Source organism: Hemitrygon akajei, chromosome 28 (genome assembly GCF_048418815.1).
Source record: "Hemitrygon akajei chromosome 28, sHemAka1.3, whole genome shotgun sequence".
Classification (NCBI taxonomy): Eukaryota; Metazoa; Chordata; class Chondrichthyes; order Myliobatiformes; family Dasyatidae; genus Hemitrygon; species Hemitrygon akajei.
Window position 1 is genome coordinate 22,140,390 of NC_133151.1, and position 7,056 is coordinate 22,147,445.

A 7,056-nucleotide genomic window follows, 5' to 3' on the forward strand; every position below is an offset into this window, starting at 1 on the left:
TAACCCAGACATAATTAAATCACATTTGTCCTTTGACTTTAACCCAGACCTCTTTCAGAAATGCACATCTTAATTTTGAATCTTACAGAGAATGAGCTATATGGAGACATTTATGCACTTTGAACTAAAATGTCATGTTATATTGAAGTGTTTCCTTCACAATCCATAGTGGCATACGATACACCGTATTGCACAAAAAGCAGATGGGCACCTTAATAAATTTGTAAAGTAGATAAACAAGGTATTTCAGAAATACACAGATTTACTCGATCGTAATGAATGTTATTGCAAATGATGATTAAATGAGTCCGGGTTAAAGGAAATGTAGATTGTTACTTGTGTGAGATGAAAAGAGGTAAGTAAAATTCTGAATAATTTCAGATGAAATCAAGTGCTTCAAGCTGTTAAGGGAGTGGATAATATTTGTGTGAGGACTGGAGACTCCCTGGACTGCTCTACCATTGTCTCATTAATATTGACCATTGTATAAAAATATTGTGACAGCTGCCCTGTATGATTTGAATGTTATTTTAACTTGTATTCTGTTTTATATTTAATATAGATGACAGTGACCACATTGTTGCTCATCATTACTAGATTAAATCTGTTTACAATTTCATTCTAAATTTTGTTTGAACGTTACCTGCTTTAAATGCATTTGACTTGTCAACCACTTGTGACTGGTATTTATTTTGTGCCGAACATTGTATAGTGTTATTTAGAGAAAATAAAAGCTATCCTAAATTATGGATTTTGCAGTTCTTTGATTCACTTCAAGAAACATGGGGAGATGGCGGAGGACAGTTACTGGAAAAAGGTGGAGGTGTCAGTGAGAGGTGCACATTGTTTATGGACAGTCTCGCCACTGAGTTCAAAGATGCCCTCAGCGCCAAAGCAACTTTGCTAACAGTCAGTTTCAGCCTCAGCCGCCACAACCACTACAGACTATGAAGTTTACTTTAAATAATCCTTTCCCAAACTGTACTGTAGAATTTGTACAATTGTAATTATGCCCCTGTAAAATGCCTCCTGATGTAAGCCTGCCTCTCAATTTTTGGCCTTGATGGCTTCTTCGCCTCATGTCATAGATGAAGCGGCACAGGTCCTGTTCCACTCAAAGAACATGACTCTTACTTATGAACGTATGTTGGTACTAAACGCTCGAGTTGTTGAGTGTGTTGGGGGCCATACATACGGAAGGTGGGTTAACAGTGGAGTCTGAACCCCTCAATTGTACCGAGTGATTCTGTTATAATGAACCCCCCTTGATTAGCTTCATTCCCTGCTGGGATGCTCGTGCAACTCCAGTGTACAGTGGGCAAGGCGGTTTATATTCTTGCTGCTGTTGAAACTTGTTGAAGTTTCTTACTGAGAGCTCTCTATGGAGAGAGGACCCAAAGGATAGCTGCCTCCTATCGTTCCGCAATCCTCCTCTTCAGACAGACGATGACAGGGTCACTGAGGAGACCCGAATTCTCTGTGCAGTTCAACTGCAGCCACAATCCATGCTGTCCTTTACAGGACGAAAGGGAAGTGGGGCGTGTGGAAGTCACAGCGAGTCAAGTTAATGTCGCGTCTTGGCAAGGAAAGTTTACAGATCGTGAGCAGTCAACCCAGGGAAGAATGATCTTTGAAGAGCAGAGTTTCCCTTTGCACAGCGGGGGACTGGAGCCATTTTGCATACCAAAACAAGATGAGGATGCAAAGGAAGTGTTCCAGGGTGACACATAATATTGGTCAGAAACAAGAGAAATCTGCAGATGCAGGAAATCCAAGCAACACAGAAAAAGCTGAAGGAACTCGGCAGAACAAGCATAATCGATGGAAAATGGTAAACAGACGACGTTTCCGACCGGCATCCTTTGTCTGGACTGATAGTGGTCAGTTACTTTACTACTGTGGTGGGACCATGCGGGAACTCATAATTGACAACAAATGCCCCGGATTAATATGCTCGGAATGATGGACTCTGTCACTGAGTGTTATAACGAATAACGAACAAGTAACGGTTCTGAGATACAGATTGTCAGGGGATATTTGAGGAAAGAGGCTGAGAACAACGCCCCTTTCTTCTCGGAAGACTCTACTGACCCGGCCTCAGAGCAGTCCGAACTATATTCCACCTTGCCAATGCCCAATGAACTGATTTAGCGTAAACACAAATGCTTTGTCCGCTTTAATTTGTCTTCTTAATTCAACATTCCCCTTGAATGATGCAGTAAAACTTGCAACTCCCCGTCGGGGAATTGAACCCCGGTCTCCCGCGTGACAGGCGGGGATACTAACCACTATACTAACGAGGAACTCATACCTTCGCATCTGCATGTTTCAGAACACACCACAGTGAACAGAATCATCTTGATGTTTCTTCACTGCGATACTGGAGCCTTTCACACGTGTCCTTCCCACAGCAGAGTCTCACTTTTCTCCAGCCATTTAGTCACCTATTATCTTCAAAGATTAGCCAAACCAGGTGCTCTCATTCCAGCCCAACTCCGTCTTCCAATCAACATTTTCATCACAGTCATACATTTATATTTCTGCTTTCGTAATGCCACAGGCGGGAAACGACATGTAGCTCATCCAATTCTGAAGCCATCACTCCCACTTCAATCAACTTCACTCAAACACGGCTTCTGTATCTCCGCTCTGTCGGACGATCGCGACCCCAACTGGACATAACACGAACTGCACCACACTGAAGAATCCGACCGACAACATTCAGAATCACCTCCAGCCACACTCATGCACTTCCAGCGTCCCACTGCTCCAACCCTCACAACTCGCCTACCAATTCCACAAGTCATTTCAATCCATGGGTCACTCGAAAATTAGTATGTGCTGGCCAGGCCAGTCCATCAACGATGGAATTGCTCTCCCTCACATTTTCCCCGGTCAACCGATCTCGGCAGCTTCCTGCTCTCACTCTAACCCAGCTTCCCACAACCAACAACAAAACATGTCGGATGATGTGTTCACACTGAGTGCTGTCAGTCTACTCGCCATCCACTCTCTCATCACCAACCCCCCCCCCCCCCATTACGAGAGTAAACTATACACTTTATTGTGATTAATAAATGCAACATACAGTCACAGAATTATGCACCTCCCCCCCCCCCCGCACCGCTGAAACAGGCCGTTCGGCCCTCAATGTCCGTGCTGAAGATCAAGTACCGATCATACCAAAAAAGACCTCGCTCAGCAGCTATTTCCTTCAGAGTCTTGATAATTCAAGTACTCGCCCAGACAATTCTCTAATGTTGTGAGTGTACCTGCTTCCGCCGGTCACTCAGGCATGGATTCCGGTTTCCAAACACCATCTGCATGAAGTTCTCCGTCTGATGCTCTCTAAGTGTACACCTGGGTTGGACTCTGTGCTTTGTATGAAGGGGTAGCAAATTATCTCAATGTCATGAGGACATGATTAATGCTATCACTTTTCAATGCTGACGTAATAGTCCTTCTGCAGAAGCAGTGTTTGGATTATGGTAAAAGATAACGAGTGATTTGGAATGTAAACCGCCCAATGAAGGCTGTGTGTTTTCGTGTTGTGTGCCTGACACCGGTGTAGAGCCGGGTCTTCTGTTCGGCGGGAGATGAAGGAAGGAGACACCGGAGGGAAGAGGTCATAGGACTCGACCCGGAGTGGGACCATGATTCAACATCGTCCGCGGACGTAGGAGGAGGATCGGCGAATGGGAAACTATCAGCTCTAACTTGTGCACTTCAGACTGTTTTATTAAAATTGGCCATTTTCTTTGTTTTTCCTACTAACCCTTTAGTCAAATTAAGAATTATAAAGCTAAATAGTTTAATTGTATATGGTGTACTACCTGTTATTCCGTGGTACATTTTGAACACGGTAACAAATCACTCAGCATCCACATAACAGGGGTTTGAGCTGGGCTTGCACCTCTATCTCAGATGTTTGGTCGGGCCGTATATTGTCTTCCCTAGACTTACGCAGCAGACCGGACTAGAGTGCGTTGCCGATATGTTGCCAAACAAGGTAGCAGGGTCAGAGAAGTCAGAGATCATTTTAAGGGGTGGTGGGATGAGCTGACAACATCGATCCAATGGGGAATTGTCTGGCAGATGGAGTAAAATGCTGACAAGTGCAACGTCATCCATTTCTAAGAAAAAATACAGTTCAGATGATAATTTAAATGCTGAAAAAATGCAGTAAGCTGCTGTGCAGGGTGACTTGGGACCGCGATTGCAAACGTTTCGTTCAATTGGTTATCAACCTGCAAATAGAATGTTGGCTAGAGAAATTGAATTTTAGAGCAGGGAGGTTATGCTGCAACTTTACAGGGTACTGGTGAGGCCATAATGTCACAGAAATATACAACACAGAAACAGGCCCTTCACCCCATAACTATTTAAATTGCCTAATCCCATCTGCGTGCACCAAGGCTATTGACCTCCATAGCCCTATCAGCCATGAATCTATCCAGACATCTCTGGTACATTGAAATCGAGCTTGCATATACCACTTGTGTTTTCCACAACCTTCTGAGTGACGAACTTTCCGCTCATGATCCCTTAAACCTTTCACCTTTCACCCTCAACCCATGACCTCCGGTTGTCATCCCACCCAAACTGTGGGGGAAAAGCTTGCTTGCATGTACCCGAACAATACCCCTCATAATTTTGTGTACCCCTTTCAATATCCTCTCAATCCTCTACGTTCCGAGAAATAATGTTCTAATCTATTCAATCTTTCCTTATTACTCAGGTCCTCCAGACCCAGCAACGTCCTTGTAATATTTCCTTTCACTCTTTCAAACTTATTTGCATTCCTGTGAGTTGGCAAACAAAACTGCACACAATACTTCAAATTATGCCTCACCACTGACTTATTCAACTTCAAAATAATCCCATCTCCTGCACTCGATACTTTGATATGCCAAAAGCTTTCTTTATGACACTATCTACCTTGACTCCCCTTTCAACTATTATGGACATGTAATCCCAGTTCCCTTTGTTCTAGCATACTCCTTACTTCCCCACGGTTCACTGTACTCCAGGGAAGTGTAAGAACTCACGCTTGTCAGCATTAAGTTCCATCTGCCAATTTCAGCCCATTTTACCAGCTGGTCCAGATCCCACTGCAATCTATGATAGCATTCCTCGCTGTCCACAGCAGCCCTAATCTTGATATGAGCCATATATTTGTGATCCAGTTCACCACATTATCACACAGATCATTGATATAGATGACAGACAACAATAGACCCAGCACCAATCGCTGAAACGTCTTATCCAAACCATTATGCAGGACCTTGTCAAATACCTTTCTGAAGTCCATGTAGACAACATCCACTTCCTTCCCTTTGTGAACTTTTCTGATAACTTCCTTGAAAACTCTATAAGATTAGTTGGCATGACCTACCACGCTCGACGCCGATGAATATCCTTAATCAGTTCATGTTTATCCAAATACTTATAAATCCAGCCCCTCTAAATAAATTCCATTTACTTTGAAAATAATGATGTCAGGCTTAAGGGCCTATCATTTCCAGGTTTAATTTTTGAGCCATCCTTAAAGAGCGGAACATCATTGCTGCCCTCCAGTCCTCTGGTAGCACATCTGTTGCAAAGCACGATTTAAATATCTCTGGTAGAGTTCTGGCACTCTCTGCACTTCCCTCCTGCAGAGTCCGAGGGAACACCCTGGGGATTTATCTTTCCTCATTTATCTGAGGAGAGCAAACATCTCCTCCTCTGTAATCTGTATAGGGTCCATGAAATAGATGCTGCTTTGTCACGCTTCTATAGACACTGTGTCCATCTCCTGAATGTGCAAAATACAGGGGGTAGCTGGATGATGCAGCGTGGATAACTTCACTCACTTCAACCCCGAGCAACCTCTGCACTCACTAGCAATGACTCGTTAACTCAGTATTGTTTGTTTGTTGTAAAATAAAAATTGTGCTTGAAATTGGGAGAAGAATAGATGCTGGAAGTGAAAGAGAAACAGACAAGCATAAGATACAAAATAGATGAGAGAGAGAGAGAGAGAAAGAAAGAGAGTCGCAGATAGACCATCCAGATGGACTTTGGTCTACCAAAGGAAACCAGTGCGGTCACTTTCAATTCCCACCATTCAATACTTCACCTGTGGGCCTGCTGTCCGAGATCTTCCATATCAGGGTGCAGTAGTTTATAAGCGAGTTTCTCTTGGTGACTTTTGCCTCTACCTGATTCTATGAATTTCTTTTAAGTTCAAAATGAGACTAAGGAACCCTGGGAATGTTCAGGAGGCTACACCAAATGCCTGGAGAGATAAAGTTATCAGTTGAAAAACCGCCCTCCGATTGGCCCAAAACGATGCTGTTTGTTCAGCGTTATTGAATATAATATGAGGTCCTGAGATCAGATACGATTCACAGCCATACGATTGTGGGTAGGAATTGGTATTGAAGCAATTCTGTTAAGCTTGAAAGCAACCTTGATTAACATAATGTGGCATTTGCAAACCTACCAGTGAAAATGGAATTTCCTATTTCAGTAGAATTGGGCTGATTTAGTCCTGGACTTATATTGGGAAGCAAAGCGAGGGAGTCCTGGTGAGTACGTCCTTTTACACACTGTGGTGGTAGTGCGTGGGGTTTGGGGTTGTGTGACAGGTCAAGGTGTTTTGGGTTGTGTGGAAGAAAACGAACGTGAAAACCGAAACTGATAGTGATGAAAACACACATCACTCAGCAGACAAGAGTAGCTGAATTATCGACTCCATATGCAACATTAACTTTACACAGATGCTGCCTGATCTATTCAGCATTTTCTCTGTTTCTCAGAGTATTGGGTTCATCTGTGGGTTCCATACATCAGCAAAGACATTAATTCTAAGGTGTGATATTTCAGTGATCCGATACATTGTTGAAATGGGGTTTGTTTTGTTGCCCTGGTTTGGATATGGCCAAAGTGCAATGTGAGAGTCACTGAAGCACGTCGATAGATCACAAATCTTTCATGCGAACAGTGTTCAAATGAAAGTAAATCAATAAACGCTGGGCCAAATCAGGACTAGTAACCAAAACTCTCAAACAG

At 43.3% G+C, this 7,056-nt stretch overlaps 1 non-coding gene across 1 annotated transcript; it reads right to left on the bottom strand.

Annotated features, from left to right (window-relative positions):
- Window positions 1–2,231: 2,231 nt before the first annotated feature.
- Window positions 2,232–2,303, bottom strand: trnad-guc (transfer RNA aspartic acid (anticodon GUC)). Its single transcript has one exon. It is a non-coding gene; the product is annotated as a tRNA-Asp (tRNA).
- Between the last annotated feature and the right edge of the window lie 4,753 nt (window positions 2,304–7,056).